The sequence below is a fragment of the Opisthocomus hoazin genome, chromosome 1 (assembly GCF_030867145.1).
Source record: "Opisthocomus hoazin isolate bOpiHoa1 chromosome 1, bOpiHoa1.hap1, whole genome shotgun sequence".
NCBI classification, from domain to species: domain Eukaryota; kingdom Metazoa; phylum Chordata; class Aves; order Opisthocomiformes; family Opisthocomidae; genus Opisthocomus; species Opisthocomus hoazin.
This window is the reverse complement of record NC_134414.1, coordinates 14,511,978-14,528,654: the sequence shown is the minus strand read 5'-3', so window position 1 is coordinate 14,528,654 and position 16,677 is coordinate 14,511,978.

The window sequence follows — 16,677 nt, the reverse complement described above, 5'->3', positions numbered from 1 at the left end:
GAGAGGCTCTGCGGGGACGATACTATAGAATTAACCTTTCATGTGAAAGTGCCACAGAGGAGCAAACACAGGTCGTTAGCAGAGAGGCAAAAGGTATCTGCAGCTGTTCCTCTTAAAGGTTTTTTAGCCTTTAAGCTTTTTTGGAAGACATTGAATCTAGGTGTTTCCATCATTTCATAATGAATCTATTGTTTACCTAAACCTCACACTGCACGCTGGTAGAATGTATTTCTGTGCAGCATATTTTACTTGACATTAAAGACTTCTACATGAAACATTTTTAGTAAGACTGATAGGATTTAAATTAAAGATTTTTTTCCTGTTAGTTTTGAATCTTTCTGCCCATGTGTGTTAGGAGAATAAAGGACTGTCAAGTCCATTTGTATCATCTGTTCTGCATCGATTGTGTCCCAGTGAGCAACTTGGAGAAGGTGCTTCTGCCAGGGTGCAGAGGGACTTGACCAGTTCAGGGTTTGGTGGTGATTTTTGGCCAGTGCCAGTGAACACTGACATAGTACTATCAATGCAGATTTGCTGAGCTGGGTACCTAGAACCTAAATAGGTGGCCTCGGTACCCCGATGAGCACAGCATATCTTTTTGAAAGTTAGGAGACCTGTTTAGAAACTTAATAGGTTTGAGGAATCTAAGCTTAGCCACCAACGTTTGGATAACCTGGCCCAGAGACAAACCCTTACGCATCTTACTGCCATGTCTGACCGGGAACAGCCTGTCAAGGAGCAGATTGTCAGACCGCTGTGTTGCCGCTGACTGAGCAGGTGTGAAGTAGCGTGTTTATGCAGTGGGCCAGTGTTGCTAAGTCTAACAATATTGTATCTTTTAAATCTTTAAAATGTTCATTAATATATTTTGCACAATGTCGATTTTTTTCCTACAGTGTAGGATTTTTGTCATTTTAACACTCATACAGTGCATTTGTGTGGCCTGCTCTTTCAAATAGAAAAGAGTCAGGAATCAGAGTGTGTTGCTTTGGATGAGACTAAAATGTCACGTAAAAAAAACCTACGAAGTCTGAATAATAAGAGTGTTCCTGTGAAACATGACCAAAGACTTAAAAGATAGGAAATTCTGATGGAAACTTCTTCTGAATAAGAAGAATGTTCATTCAGCTTTTAAAGTACTGTATTATAAATTGCAAGTTAAGACGCAGGGAGTGAAACTGAGAGATTTAATAGATATGGTTTACATTAATATATATTGAAGATTGAAATGTACTTTAGCACAAGCTAAGTTAAACAGAAGTATGTATGAGATTGGCTTATGTTCCTGACAAGGGGCAGAAAGCTATTGTATTTATATACTGTACATGCACTTATATTTTACAACATAATACTGTTAATAGTTTTAATGTAATTATTAGCTGCACTATAAGTAACTGGATCATTTTTTTGTCTGTACCTGTTCATCCTCAAATATTGGGCAAGTAAGAAGGTGAGTTTGCCTAGTGTTCTGTAACTTAAATCTTCTGTATCAATAAAGACTACAGAATGTTATCCTGCTAACTCACTGTTGTCCTTGTTATCCTGCCTGTCACCACTGCTGCATCACTAGAAGAAAGAGCTGTCTTAATGCCAATATGACCTGTGTTTTTCTGTTGAAGTTATCCAAGCAGTGGCAAGCGAGTGACTTCAGACTGTCAGACATGCTCAAGAGCTGACTTTTAATTGATAATAAATCTCACGTCAAAGTCAGATAGGCATTCCTGAAAAATCCCACCTCCACTCCAAGATTTTTCATGAGGGCACACTTGAATTTAGGCTGCTGCATTGTTTTAGAGGTGCTTTAGTAAATGAGTTAGTTAATTTCTAAATGTACAAGGGCAGCCAGGAATTCCCACTGAAATTCCAGTTCCGTTTTGGAAAACTGGAAAGAAAAAGCCTGACTTTTTTAAATTGGACAAACCCTTACATACTTGTTATGGACTTGGCCTTATGTTTACATATGGAATGTTGGATAATTAGATATGGAAGAAATTGATATGAAAGTTCTGTACTTTCTATCTAAATTTGAAAAATTACTAGTTGGAAACAACAGTGGCAGCATAAGTCTTCATGTACTCGCCAATTATCGGATACCAATTTTACAAATGTTCTTGTATTCCCCATTTTAATACAAAGCCCTTTGAAGGTGTGCTCAGCGAGGCCTCCAGAAACACCCAACCCATTACAGAGTTGCCTGTTTAAATACAGTTTAGACAGAAGTAGTATACAGATGTCCTTGAGAGTCATCCACCAAAAAACTGTTTTATAAGAAACCTAGAATGGTCTGAAAGTCCTCTAACAACAGCACTTGGACGGGAAAGGTGGATTTCAGTCTCCTGGGAGTCAAGAATTTGAGTCCATATCTCCCTAAAAGATGAGTGAAATCGCACATAAGGCCAAATTCCCTCTTGGACGTAGCTGTTAGGGACGTGTACTTTTACAAGCTGACTTCCAGGAGTGCTCCTACTCCTGAAAGTCCAGGTCCTTTTAACCTGAGTTTTCAGTTCCTAAATTTTGTGAGGCCTTTAAATCTGTTTGTTTATTTTAAAAATTGGCCCTAGGTGGCTAGTTATTGGGAACACTAAATTCAGTTATTCTCCTCTAATATGTGGAGAAGAAGTAATTTCTAAAGCATTAGACAGAAACGCACGTTATAGCCAACACTTCACATTTTAGATTATTCTGTATACCTTGGATGTCTGCGAGACAAAACTGCTATTTCACAAGTGTAAAACACAAAATGAATGCAAGAATTTTTCAAACACTCATATTTATTAGGCTGATAATGACTACTTACAAATTGTAGCATATGGCAGGGAAATTAATTTCCAAGATATCAAAAGCCTCTGTGAGAGAATTGGTTGCATGTGAATGAAGCAGCAATCAGAAACAAGTAAGATCATTGAATAATTTTCATTCTTCTCCAGTTTCAATCCCTGATCTTGCAAAGAGCTTGATTCATATAGACAGAACAGTGAACGGTTGTCGGACTGGACTTAAGACGTAGTAGAATATTCAGGCATAGGATATGTTGCTCACACATCAGCACATCTTGTCATTTTAGTCACTGTGGGATATCCTGCATGACATTCACTTGCTGTTGCCCAGAAAAGGCTTGGGCTTCCTGTAGATCCTGCGTCATGTTGTCCTCTTCTGTAATTACGTATGTCCTATATACTGAAGAGCATTTGAAACAGCAGTAGGCAGCTGTGGTTAGGTACCTGAGTCATGGTCTCAGAAAATCTCAGTATGAACTTTTAGAAAGAATCTGGGGCACAGATAAGTTGGTTAAATGCAGGAACTGGTGCCATTTGAGATGGATGAGAGCACCTAGACATCCATCTGCGATTTGTTCTATATTGCTATTATAAATGCTGAACTTGTGTCAGCTGGGGTGAAAGATTCTTATTTTTTATATATAAATAAATATATTTCATATACATTTATTAAAATTACCTGTTCTCTTCCTGTGTAAGCAATTTTCTTGCAAGTCACTGCTATGTCTTGCAACCAGGGATCTTTCCTGGCTCAGAACGCAAGGCTTGCTCTGTCCCCAGCTCTCAATTTTCGAGTAAGTCATGCTACTTGTCATCATGCTGTGGGCTGTTATTTGTGCTCTGCTTTGTTCATTCAAAACACCTGTATATCATAAATGCATATCTATATTCCAGAGTCTCAAATTTCTGCTTGTTTTGTTGAATGCTGTTGGCACAGCTGATTTTGAAAGATGGGAGTCAGAGGGGAGTTTACGGACTCAGCAGGCAGTGGTGTCAATAAAGAAGTGTGCCCGCGTTCACAGAATCACAGAATCACAGAATAGTAGGGGTTGGAAGGGACCTCTGTGGGATCATCTAGTCCAACCCTCCTGCCGAAGCAGGGTCACCTACAGCAGGCTGCACAGGACCTTGTCCAGGCGGGTCTTGAATATCTCCAGAGAAGGAGACTCCACAACCTCCCTGGGCAGCCTATTCCAGTGCTCCGTCACCCTCAGAGGGAAGAAGTTCTTCCTCATGTTCAGACGGAACTTCCTGTGCCTCAGTTTGTGCCCATTGCCCCTTGTCCTGTCACTGGGAACCACTGAAAAGAGCTTGGCTCCATCCTCCTGACACCCACCCTTCAGATATTTGTAAGCATTTATAAGGTCCCCTTGCAGCCTTCTCTTCTTCAGGCTGAACAAGCCCAGTTCCCTCAACCTCTCCTCGTAGGGGAGATGTTTGAGTCCCCTCATCATCCTCGTAGCCCTCCACTGGACTCTCTCCAGTGGCTCTTCATCTTTCTTGAAGTGGGGAGCCCAGAACTGGACACAGTACTCCAGATGGGGCCTCACCAGGGCAGTGTAGAGGGGAAGGACAACCTCCCTCGTCCTGCTGGCCACACTCTTCTTGATGCACCCCAGGATCCTATTGGCTTTCTTGTCAGCCAGGGCACACTGCTGGCTCATGGTTAACCTGTCGTCCACCAGGACGCCCAGGTCCCTCTCCGCAGAGCTGCTCTCCAGCAGGTCCACCCCAAGCCTGTACTGGTGCATGAGGTTGTTCCTCCCCAGGTGCAGGACCCTGCATTTGCCTTTGTTGAACCTCATCAGGTTCCTCTCTGCCCAGCTTTCCAGCCTATCCAGGTCACGCTGAATGGCAGCACAGCCTTCTGGTGTATCTACCACACCTCCCGGTTTGGTGTCGTCAGCAAACTTGCTGAGGGTACATTCTAACTCTTCATCCAGGTCATTGATGAAGAAGTTAAACAAGACTGGGCCCAGTACTGACCCCTGGGGGACACCACTTGTTACCAGCCTCCAACTAGACTCAGCGCCGCTGATGACAACCCTCTGAGCTCTGCCATTCAGCCAGTTCTCAATCCACTTCACCGACCACTCATCCAGCCCACACTTCCTCAGCTTCCCTAGGAGGATATCATGGGAGACTGTGTCGAAAGCCTTGCTGAAGTCAAGGTAGACAACATCCACGGCTCTCCCTTCGTCTACCCAGCCAGTCATGTCATCGTAGAAAGCTATCAGATTGGTCAGGCATGATTTCCCCTTAGTGAATCCATGCTGACTACTCCTGATAACCTTCTTTTCTTCCATTTGCTTGATGATGGCCTCCAGGATAAGCTGCTCCATCACCTTTCCCGGGATGGAGGTGAGGCTGACCGGCCTGTAGTTCCCTGGGTCCTCCTTCTTGCCCTTTTTGAAGATTGGAGTGACATTGGCCTTTCTCCAGTCCTCGGGCACCTCTCCTGTCCTCCAGGACCTCTCAAAGATGATGGAGAGTGGCTCAGCAATGACATCCTCCAGCTCCCTCAGCACTTGTGGGTGCATTCCATCGAGGCCCATGGATTTGTGGACATCCAGATCACTTAAGCGATCCCTCACACAGTCCTCCTCGACCAAGGGAAAGTCGTCCTCTTTGTAGGCTTCTTCTCTTACCTCCGGGGTCTGGGATTCCTGAGGGCCAGTCTTAGCACTGAAGACTGAAGAAAAGAAGTCATTCAGTAGGTCTGCCTTCTCCGCATCCTCCGTCACCAGGACACCCGCCTCATTCAGCAGTGGCCCCACGTTGTCCCTAGCCTTCCTTTTGCTGCTGATGTAGTTGAAGAAGCCCGTCTTGTTGTTTTTGACATCCCTTGCCAGCTTCAATTCCAGGTGAGCCTTGGCCTTCCTCGTCGCATCCCTGCATGCTCTCACCACGTTTCTGTACTCTTCCCAAGTGGCCTGCCCCTCTTTCCACATTCCATGGACCTTTCTCTTCTGCCTGATCTCCGCTAGAAGCTCCTTGTTTAACCATGCAGGTCTTCCGTGAAGTTGTCTCGGAAATGAAACAAGGTACATTTGTGGTGGTTGTTACTTTAGATGAGAAGCAGGAATATTCCTTGGCAGGCTTCCTGAGTCGCGTGTACCCTTTCTGTTGTGCAGTGCCTAAGATCACACTAGCAATGGTGTTGCAAAGATCATGTGCAAGAGCAGCACAGTAGTCCCCGGCCAGCTGGTGGAACTGGCTGCTTTCTGAACACAGTTGTGGTGGTTGCGGGCACAATCAATCCCTGGGGAAGTACCCACTGGCTTGAAAGACTCAACTGACCTTGAGACCATGTGCCTGCTGCCCACAAGCACAATGGTTGTGAGCGACAGCTCATAGTGGACATGTTATGGGGTTTTATTTGCCAGCGAGATGAGGGCTTTTACCCTACTCTGATGTTCGTTCTCTTGCTCCCCCCCAGTGCTATGTTCGTCAGGTCCTGACTTCCCCTCCCAGCAGGAAGGTCAGGCACAAGGTCATGTTAGTCGGTGCTCACAGTTACCAGTCCTGGGCATTACCGACTGGGGTTTCTGGGCATCCCCCAGCATTTGTCTCCATGTATCTCCTCCATCTCCAGGATCTTCCCCACTTCCAGGATTCTTTCTCCTGCCAGGATCTTCACCTTCTGCTTCACAGTATCATTAAATCATGAAATGGTTTGGGTTGAAAGGGACCTTTAAAGATTGTCTAGATCGTCAGGGACATCTTTCACTAGATCAGGTTGCTCAAAGCTCCATCCAACCTGACCTTGAACACTTCTAATGATGGTGCATCCACAATTTCCCTGGTCCTCTTCTTTCCAAGACCACTTTTCAGGAAGCCTTCTTTTCCACCTCTACTCCCTAGTTTTCACCATCTGAACAGCCTATGCGCAGAAGCATAGTACATGATCAACCTCCTGCCTGGTGGTTCTGTCTCAGATTTCTTTATTAAATGAAGGATTCAGTATTTGCCACTTTTGTTTAGTCCAGGTGCTACCAAAATTTAACAACCAGCCCATACCAATTGCAGGAAGCAGCCTTCTACTTCAGAGTTCAAAAGCTCAGTTTTGGACATTTATCCCCCAGCACACATATACATCTAATTATCTGCTGCCTCTTAGCATTCACATTTTAAGCTATTTTTGCCTTCAACACAGGCACTAAATGTCCTACCAAAGACCTACAAAGTTGCTCAAGGCACTGGACAGAAAAGATGATCTGGCATGCCCTGAAATAACCTGAGACACTAAGAGAACGTTTGGCTTAGAAACCCTGGAGCTCTTCAGATGAGGACTCCGTGAGAGCAGCCTCTCAGGCGCACCCTTGATAAAATCATAAAATACCAGTGCTCTCGTGACTGTGGCACTGCACATCAGAGGAAGGCTTGCTTCATTGTGCTCCGTCAGGTAATCCCCAAAGGTTGTTCGCCGGGGCACTCAGGCTGTATCTCAAATATCTATAGGTGTACTGGGGTCTGATTCTCCAGTCACCCCGGTCAAAGACCTGGCCAGAGTGTGCCGTGCCTCTCTCCTGGAAAATCCCCCGTTTGGGCTGGGAAGGCAGGAGGAGAGCAGGAACAGCATGGACCACGTCTCAGCTGAAATGTAGCTGAAAAAGCTGAGATGAAGATCCAGACTGGAAGCTGGAAAGCCTTTCAGGATGTAGCCCAAGTGTGTGGGGACAACCCATGGACATTGTACCTCGCTAGACCTGATCCGCTGCTGAGAAAATCCCACAGCAACAAGCAGTGGCCCCAACTCATCCCTGAGGCCTTTACAAGCTGGTTCTGGACTCCCCATCTTCCCCACCTATTTTTTGCAGACTCAGACTATATAGGTATGCTGGATCTTGCTTTTATCACAAAAATCTGTGTCAGACAGTCAAGGTCTTGTTCTTCCTGAGACTTCCCAACCTCTCTGTTCAGCACACAGCTGCTGTTTCCATCAGTTCCAGCCAGCTCAGCTGATTATCTTCCCTCTCTACAAATGCGTTTCTGCCATGTTACATTTTATTTCTGTAGCATGCCTCGCCATGCACTATCGCATGCAGTGCCGGTTGCTGTTTACAGCTTCTATGATTTTGTCCTGTAAATGTTGGCACTTTCTTGTTTAGGAGGCAATGCTGCAGTTTGTAAGAAGCTTGTCAAACATTTTAATTATGGTCCTGGGCCTCCACCTTGGAGATATTTTGTCCATAGTATGGAACCTATGTTAAAATGTTGTGCTACATTTCTTAATGAAAATATACCAGGGTGACCCTTCTCAATGTCCTGAATGATGATGCGCTTAATTTTTGGTATAGAACAGGGTTCTGAATCTCGGGACTGCCGGAGGCCAGGCTGGCATCACAGTGTTCCCACCACAGTCACATCGTTCAGCGCAAAGAGAAATGATCCCTTACAGACATGACAATGCCAGAAAATTCTGTTGAGATAATGGTGTTTTCCCAGAGCAGTTTATTTCTTTTGGGGCTTAGACGAAGAAGTTTGCAGTTTGTGCTGCGGTGAGGTGAACTACCCTGTGGCAGCAAACCAGGCTCTGACTTGCCTAGGGACTTTCCCTTCAAACTCTGCAGCTTCTGGTTTTGCAGTGGTTGTTGACAGCTGTATTTCAGCCTTTACTGTCACATCTCTCAGTATTTGTAAGAGAAATTTTCTTTTTTTTTTTTGGTTGGGACTGTATAGGTTGCCTCTCCCGCTCCATGTTGCATTAGAGTTAGTTGAGATGGTAAGGCAAGAGAAGTAGTAATGTTCAATAAAAACATATGAATCAAAAGATAAAAAGATATCAAGCCGTCATGGTATTGTGAAATCAAACAGCAAGTAAAGCAAAGCTCTTACTAGCACAGAGACAAGGTGCTAGGCTCGATAGGCCAATACCGCAAATAAATCCATTTCCCTCAAGAGCGTACGTCCTCCAAAGCCCTCAGTGTTCTCACTTATAAACAGCTTCAGGTCACTGTGAGTTGTTTTGAAAGCACCTCTGCAGTATAGATGTCCAGTGTGCTATGCTTTGAGGGAATAACTCTGATTTGTTATCAGCTGCAGCAAGGATTTGGTTTACCGTGGCAATTAAGCAGGTGAGAATAAATAATACCTTTCTTTTCTTCTTATTTCCTTTCTCCTTTGTTGCTGAAGGAAGACACTTCAAGAGCAATAACACAATGAATTCCTATCAAAACATCAAACCTAGAGGGGCAATTACTGAGAACTGTCTAAAAGAAAGGCTCTTTTTTTGCATTATCTGGAGTCAGGCACACAAGTGAGATCCCCAGGTCTCCTAGCTACTTATGAAAATCTTGGCTCACACTGACACAGTTATAATTAGGAAGGGACTGTCCATGAGCTAATTATGGCAGGTATTAAGTGCTCTGCATACATAAATGTGTATATGGATGGCTCACTTCAGGCAATGTTTGCTGCAAGCTACAGGTATTTATTAGCTTTTGCCTTCCCCACACAATAGGTTCTCCCCTGTAAAATAGTGCCTGAGCAGTTACGGGGGTATCGTCATCCCGTGTTCGATTACCTCCATCATACTTTGGCAGGCAACATCATTCTCTGTTTGCGTCACCCGTGTAATGAACAGACATCATTGCTGTGTGTTACAAAATACCTCCCTAGCGTTTATTTGTATCTTCCTTTTTTCCCCCCACAGAAAGTTAGAACGTCATAGAAACTTTTGGTAAGATTTTTCCTAAGCTGTTAGTGATGGGGGGTCACATTGTCGTTACCGGTATGAGGGCTTTATAACTAGCAAAGGGTAATGTGCATCTAAAGCTTCTATGCTTCTTCGAATACCTGATCTGTAAGTGTAGCTGCACTCTTCATTTGCTTAGTTCATGAATAATTACTGCTCTGCAGCCGTGTGAGGAGCTGTTGGTTGAACAACAGTTTTGAAATATCTAAGAACGCTTAGACTTGTACTGCAAAACCAGTGCAACACAGCACAAGGGGCTCCAAGCACAGCCCTTGGCATGCGTTGCACAGACACCCGCAGAGCCTGGCCTGGCCTTTCCTCTTGCTTCCTGCTGATCCACAGAACACATGGCGGGTGCAAATAATACACACTTTAAGAAACAAATCTTTCTGCCAGATCATCTTGAGGAACCATCACCTAATGTTTGCTTGTCTCAACCATCCCTTTCCACTGGCTTTGTTGCTTTTTGTAACCCCAGCTAAGGGTCTCAGAACTTTTATCCTTGTTTTGTTGCAGTGAGCGAAGCTAACGGAACAAGATATCTACTTCTTGCTAGCTATGGGTACATGCATAGTTAGGTACTTTCTTTAGAGCATGTGTGCTTCAAAACATCTTAAACCAAGAAAGTTCTCCTGCAGCGTACTGCAGGACACTCCATATCCTGAAGTACTGGCCAAATGCTGGAAGACTAAAAAATTTTCTAGACTTTGTAATTTCTAATTTCCTGAGCTTTCTGTTCTGGGGAGACATGGAGAGAAGACTCTGGAACTGAAAGATAATATCTAAAGATAGAAAAGACTAAATTTCATAGTTAGTCAGTTGTAATGCCTGTTATTCAATACTCCGAAGGAACAATTTCTGAGTTTTACCTGGCTTTTTTTTCTACTTTTTGTCCTCCTTTCTCATAAATATGTATAGACTCCTAAGCTATCAATTTCGAGAAAGGTAAATTTATTACCTAGTGGTGAGTTTAATTTTCATTTATTTTGCAGCTGTCCATGAGTAATAGCTATGTAAATGCACTCTCTGCGTTCTCAAAGGCTGGCTTTCCAGAGGCTGCTCCTGGCGAGAAACCAACACCTTTGTGTTTCCCTGCAGCTCTTTGGGACAGGGCTGCTTCAGAACTGCGGCGTTTTCGGCTGAGTCTCTAGACAGGCTGTTGCAAATTCCTTAGCAGACAGGCAGCTCCCATTACACACTGAGGCCCCTTTTATTTTCTGTATTTCATTTTCCTGCTCGGAAAACAAATAGAGGACAAGTAAATGGTGGTGGAAGAAACAGGGTACCCAAGAAGTGCAGTCACTGTGCATGGATCATGCAGGTGAATATCAGGCTTGGGTACAGAAGCCTGATGGTGTGGCTGCTATGCTGTCCTTCATCTGTGCTGTGTGCTCTCCAGACACCTGGAGTTCTTCTGTTTTCTCCATGTACACAGCGTTTCCTCCTGTCTCAGACCAAATGCAAAGCCTAAACATGTATTAAATCTTATTTTTAGGGCTCAATACTTACACAGTAAGAACACAGGCTGTTTTGGGGCACAGCATGTCAGTGAATTTTGTTTTGGCAAAAACTCACCTTTCTTCACTATGGAGATATCTTTTCTGTTTAGCTCGGTCATTTTTCTGGATTCTGCTTATCACTTTGGAGAAACTTTGAGAGCCTTTTGAGAAGTTTTTTCCTGCCCCAGCTGTGGAGAATACTGGAGGTGAGCCTATGACCCTACACAGTCCAGTGTCTCCAACAAGATCGGCACAGCTCTGCTCCTGAGATGCTGGATTTTCCTCCTGCTCTGGTCTGCTCTTTCCCTGTTTTCACCAAACAGACTATTGATGTGATCCTCCATCACACCTCCCACTGCAGGCTCTTCTGGAAGTGTTGTGCTGTTTTCCCTCTCCCTCCTACAGCAGCAGCTCCGCTGGCTCGTGCCTTTGGCAGGTTTGCCCAGGGTTGGGATGGAAACTCCATGCTCAGGATGAGTTTGATGAGCTTATTGATGTGTATCCAATTGTAGTTTGAAAACAGAAACAGAAGATACATAAGGCATCTAGCTCATCCCTGCCAGCAGTTAACTGTTGCTTGAAATTATATCTACCCCTGCTTTGCCTAGTTTAGTTGTAAATATCTGGAAGTTGGAAGTTTGGAAGCCCTTATCCAGCCCAATACCTCTTTCTGTCAGCAGATCCTGATTAAGATCCTGATTAAGCAGATTCTGATTGAGCTGTTCATTGGGGAATACATTTCTCTTTTGAGCTGAAGCTTCTTGCCCCCTCTTTCCTCGTGAATTTCCCACAGGATCACAAAATACACTCGCAGATCTGAGCATTTTTTTTAACTTTTCTATTAAATCAGGTTTTATTCAACTTTTAATACATACAGAGACACAATAAATATCTACAAGAAAAACTGCAGTTTGGGATAATGAAATGCTGCTGAAAAGGCTCCCAGGCAGTATAAGAAAAAATCTGCAGAATATATTTTGCAAGATGCACTTCTACTTTGCTGGTTTCACTTCATACTTCATAGAGTTTAAGTGGCATTTGCAAAAAATCTGAAAAGATACATAGCCCAGCAGTACAAATAGGGCACTAAGACCTCTGATTTTGTCCATTACTGGATAATTCAACTGTTGGAGCAGAAATGGATATGTATTAATAAAACATGGACTGCTTTTACTAAGGCTAGGCAAGAAGTGTTGGATTCCTTCTCAATCTGGCTGGAGACTGAAACGAGAAAAGAGGCAGCTGTGAAAGTGTAAAGGCAACAATATTCACATCTGCATAGAGCTTAACGACGAAAAAGGTGTCAGGAGATCACCAAACCTGAGCCTGGTGCATTGCAGATGGTTACTTGACATCCAGAAACCTCCGCCCTTAAACAGAAAGGCATCAGGTCATTCCGCGAGAACAGCAAGAGGCTGAAAATCCAACACGTCCTCTGGTATTTTGCTGAAGATTTTAGTCTCCCTCACTGCTAGAATTCTGTTTGTGGTTTCTAATTTATATTTGTTTCCTTTACGCTTCCAGGCAGCTTTTAAATATTTTTTTTTCTTCCCCACCAGATTAAAGCCCCATTCAGGACTTGGAACACTGTGTTTTCTCCCATAAAGGTATTCCAGCATTTGAATGAGATAACTTATTGATTATCTTTGAAAACAGGTTGAACATTTAAGTGTTTCGCTGATGAATAACCTTTTGTGATCTTTTATTTTTGTAGTCTTTCAAGACAGGTCTGCAGCGTGTGCTCACATTGAACTGCCTATCCAGTATAACCCTTACAGATTTTACTGTTTCTGCTCACTGCATAACTATTGCATTTCTTTTTCCCAGAAACAGAAATTTGCACTTATTTCAATGAAATCACTTCCTCAACACCAGCTTGCTCTGAATGATGCCCTGTCTCTGTTACTGTTTTCCACTCTGCTGTTTTTCCGGCATCAGCTTTACAAAAATTATCTGCAGCGATTTTGTATTTACTTCGAGTTCATTGATGAAAATTTTGCATAGCATCAGGTCTGTTATTGATCCCTAGCTGTGACATTTTCAGGTTGACAAGGCAGTGAGCAGCTCTGAATGGTCTGGATGAAGGTTCCAGGCCGGGAGACACTTGCTGTGCCTGTGAAGATGCCAGCGAGAGGCAGCCCTGCGGCAGTGTTGCTGGACAATATTGCTGCCAGAAACCAGGCTGCATTGCTGCATGGACCCAGACTGTATCAACACACTATGTTGTTTAGCGGTCTCACATCAGGGACAGAAGGCTTAAAGGCTTTCCAGCAACAAGATACCAGAGAAGAAGTCCTGAGGGTGTGGTTCAGCCCTCAACTCCACTACTGATGTACTGGGTGACTTTGGGTGATTTCCCTACATCCCTTGTGCCTGAGGTCCCCTGGTAGGAGAAATAAGAGGGTATTTACCCTCTCTGGTGGAAATCGTTAGACTGTGGCCACTGCAGGTGATTTTGAACCACTGCAAGGTCAAACTAGGGTGACTCAGCATTGTGCTGGCCCCATTTTAAGCCCTGAGTGTTGGCATGGACACACGCGATGGCATTGAATCCCTTGTGGATATCAGCTTCTTGAGGGAAGTACTATGTATTTCTGGTTTGTATATTTCTAGATGCTAAGGCCAAAATATAGCCTTATGATAGTCAAAATGAACTGTTAAGCATAACACAGAAGGTCTTGAATATCCAATAATTCCTGCAGTTGTCTTTGGGGTGGAATATGAGGTATCTTTGTAATTAATAGTACTTAATATTGTTTTAAAGCTATGATAGAGACTTTGCCTTCTTAGCATTGCATCGACTCTGATTGCCACACCAATTTCTGGTCTTAAGCTTTCCCTCACTTAATAACTGCATTTTATTTCCAGCCTTACAGTCCTAGCTTCAGTCTATAATCTTTGTGCCCTGTTACAGCATTAATCTATCACAGAGGGAATCCTTTGCATCCATTCCTCAAGGAGGCGTGAAACAATCACACCTGAATTTTTGCTGACTTTTCTCTTTGATAGATAAGTATGTCAAGTTTCCGTTCTCTCTCTGTGAAGTAGATGATTGCATATGGACTGCACTATTTTCACCCTGGTGACATTATCTTCTGGAAAATTTGAGATTTGTAGCCTGATGTGCCAAGGCAATGAATTATAAAGTTGTGTATGTGCATCTTTGCCTGTCCTATCACCTTTTACTGACCTCATCACAGTCTGGCCAGTTCACCAGTGTGGCAGAGGGCATAGTTATCAATCACCTTGAAAATTTTGCCTAAGATACTCTGGAAAGTTTTGTCAATACTGTGACTGGGAAGGGCATTCAAATGAACCCTGTGTGACTGTTGTCTGCTCTGACTGTCGCGCTTGCCTGCCGAGTGTGCTGGCCCAGCGGCAGCGCTCCCAGATCTTGGAAGCAACCACAGCTTGCACCAACTTTTGCCCTATCAGTTTCTAGGAGATGGATGGGAAGTTTTGCTAAAGGAGGCAAGGAATCAAGAGGCTTCAAGCATTGTTAAACACAGATCTGTGTGATATCAGGCTTCATTAGATTTGTTCTTCATGGGCGAACCTGTTTACATAGTCAGCACCAGCTTTGATAACTGGTGGAATGAGGTGGATGAAGTTAGTTTACTTTGTGTTTTTTATTGTTCTTGGGCCTCACTCCAGAATCTGTTTGCATATATAGTCTTTCATATGGAAAGAGAGGGAATAGATAGGCTATGAAATTGAAAAAAGTATTTGCAGAGAACAAAAAAAGGCTAAAAGTGCAGGTGTATATGGTGCTGCATTGTTTCCAACTTGGTTTTGAAAATAAAAGGACTATTTGTGTTGATAAAGTCCCTTCAAGGGGGCCTTTGATCTTATTGCCACAAAACCAGCAGAGAAATGTGGAGAAAGCTGACAAAGAACCCTCTGGGCTGTAGATGCAAAGTAAAAATAATTGGTTTATGCCACTAGTTTCACACAGGCAGAACAGAGCATTGATGGTCTTTCTCCTGCTGGTTGGTGTAAAGTCCAGAAAGCTTTTCTTCAGGAGTGGTGATGTTTGCAGCTCAAAGTGCTGGAACACCTTTGAAATGTTCCCCTTGATGAGAAGGCCAGAGACCAGCAGGTCTCCAAGACTTATGGTTAGCTTGTTATGGAGCAGTCTTCATGCTAACTGACTGGTTTTCTGAGAATTAGGGGTATTTTTCAAATGAGAAGTGGAAATAAGGTATATTCCACATAGTGACTTGATGGCCAGAAGTATCAACTCATAGATGTAAACCTTGTGGCATAAGTATTTTTAGAGACAAAATTTTTTTTTTTAACTCTATGTTTTAGCAGTTTATAAGTTGATTTAGCTTATAAAATGGTCATATGTCCAGCCACCTTTTGAAGTAATTATGCAAAATTGGATAAAGAATAGAGCTTTTGTTCTGAGATTAAAGTGCAGCTCCCAAAAGACGTGTCTTGCATGAAAGCAAGTATACTTTCATTTACTGAAACAGCTCTCATCTGGATTTGATTCAAGTTTGGAAGACTTTTGTAAGACTTTTTTTGAGTCTAAGTGCCATTCACAATTTGAGGAGGAGGATTCAGAAGACCCATGATGGCTGGTTAAAATGGAAGAAAAAGCACCAGATATAATATTAGCTTCTTATCCTCATGAGTATAAGCTAAAAGTCACAGCTATTACAGTGTATATTTTGCCCTCCTACATGGTCTACATGGCACAGAAGTATAGGCTGTGTTTCGAGTCAGGTTTGTGTTGCATAAACCCAATCTTTCTCATGTTGCTGATTTCAGCAGTCTCCTCTGGTTCAAAAACCCATACTGGGTCTGTGAAGTACAAAGCACAGAAAGATGGAAAATTATATTTTATGTGTTAGCACAAGTAATATAACCACAGCTGAAGTGTAATAATTTTCAGTAGAGGAAGGGAAGGGAGGAAGAATTAGATTATGTCTATAGAGCTGTCTACCTGTTGTGTTTCACTAGCCCAGTATCTGAGATCCTAAGATACAGTAACATATTTTGACTCGTAATATGCCTGCAAGATAGCGAAGCTGTATTTGTATTTCACGGACAGTGTGAGAGGAAGAAAGTTTGCATTTTTTAAAATTTGCTAGTACTTCTGTGTGTCTAACAGATAAAGGTGTCAGTGTACTTACAAAAGAGATCCAAGATTTCTCAAAATGAGTAGCCAAACTCCAAACCAAGAAAAAGTCAATAAGTTCTTTTGGAAAATACTGATTAAGGTCAGTATCCAGTTCTTGGCTAGAAAGAAGAGCAAGAAACTTCGATAAAATGCCTAATGCAAAGTTGGCATAATGTTATATGCTTTTATGGAGGTATGCCAGCCTAACAGAATAAGATTTGATCTTCAGAAGCATGAGGGAAAAAATGAGTATGTTTATAAAGAATAAATCTTGCCAGATTTTTTTTCATAGAACTGCTGAGACGGTTATTGAAAGAAAAGCAATTGATCTAGTTTATTATGCTACTGGATTATAGCACATCTTTTCATTAAGCAGTGAGCATGAAATACAGTCTCTGGAAAAACTCACACTTGGAAAGAATTCAGAGAAGCCTGAATATGAGCTCTCCTGGGACTGAAAATGAAATGAAGGATGTATAAGGTTAGGACTAAAGGTAACGTTTTTGGCAGAGCGAGGTGGTAAGCCAAAGCTCTTTGTAATTTCTGTTGTTAAGTAATTTCTTCAGTAATGATGCA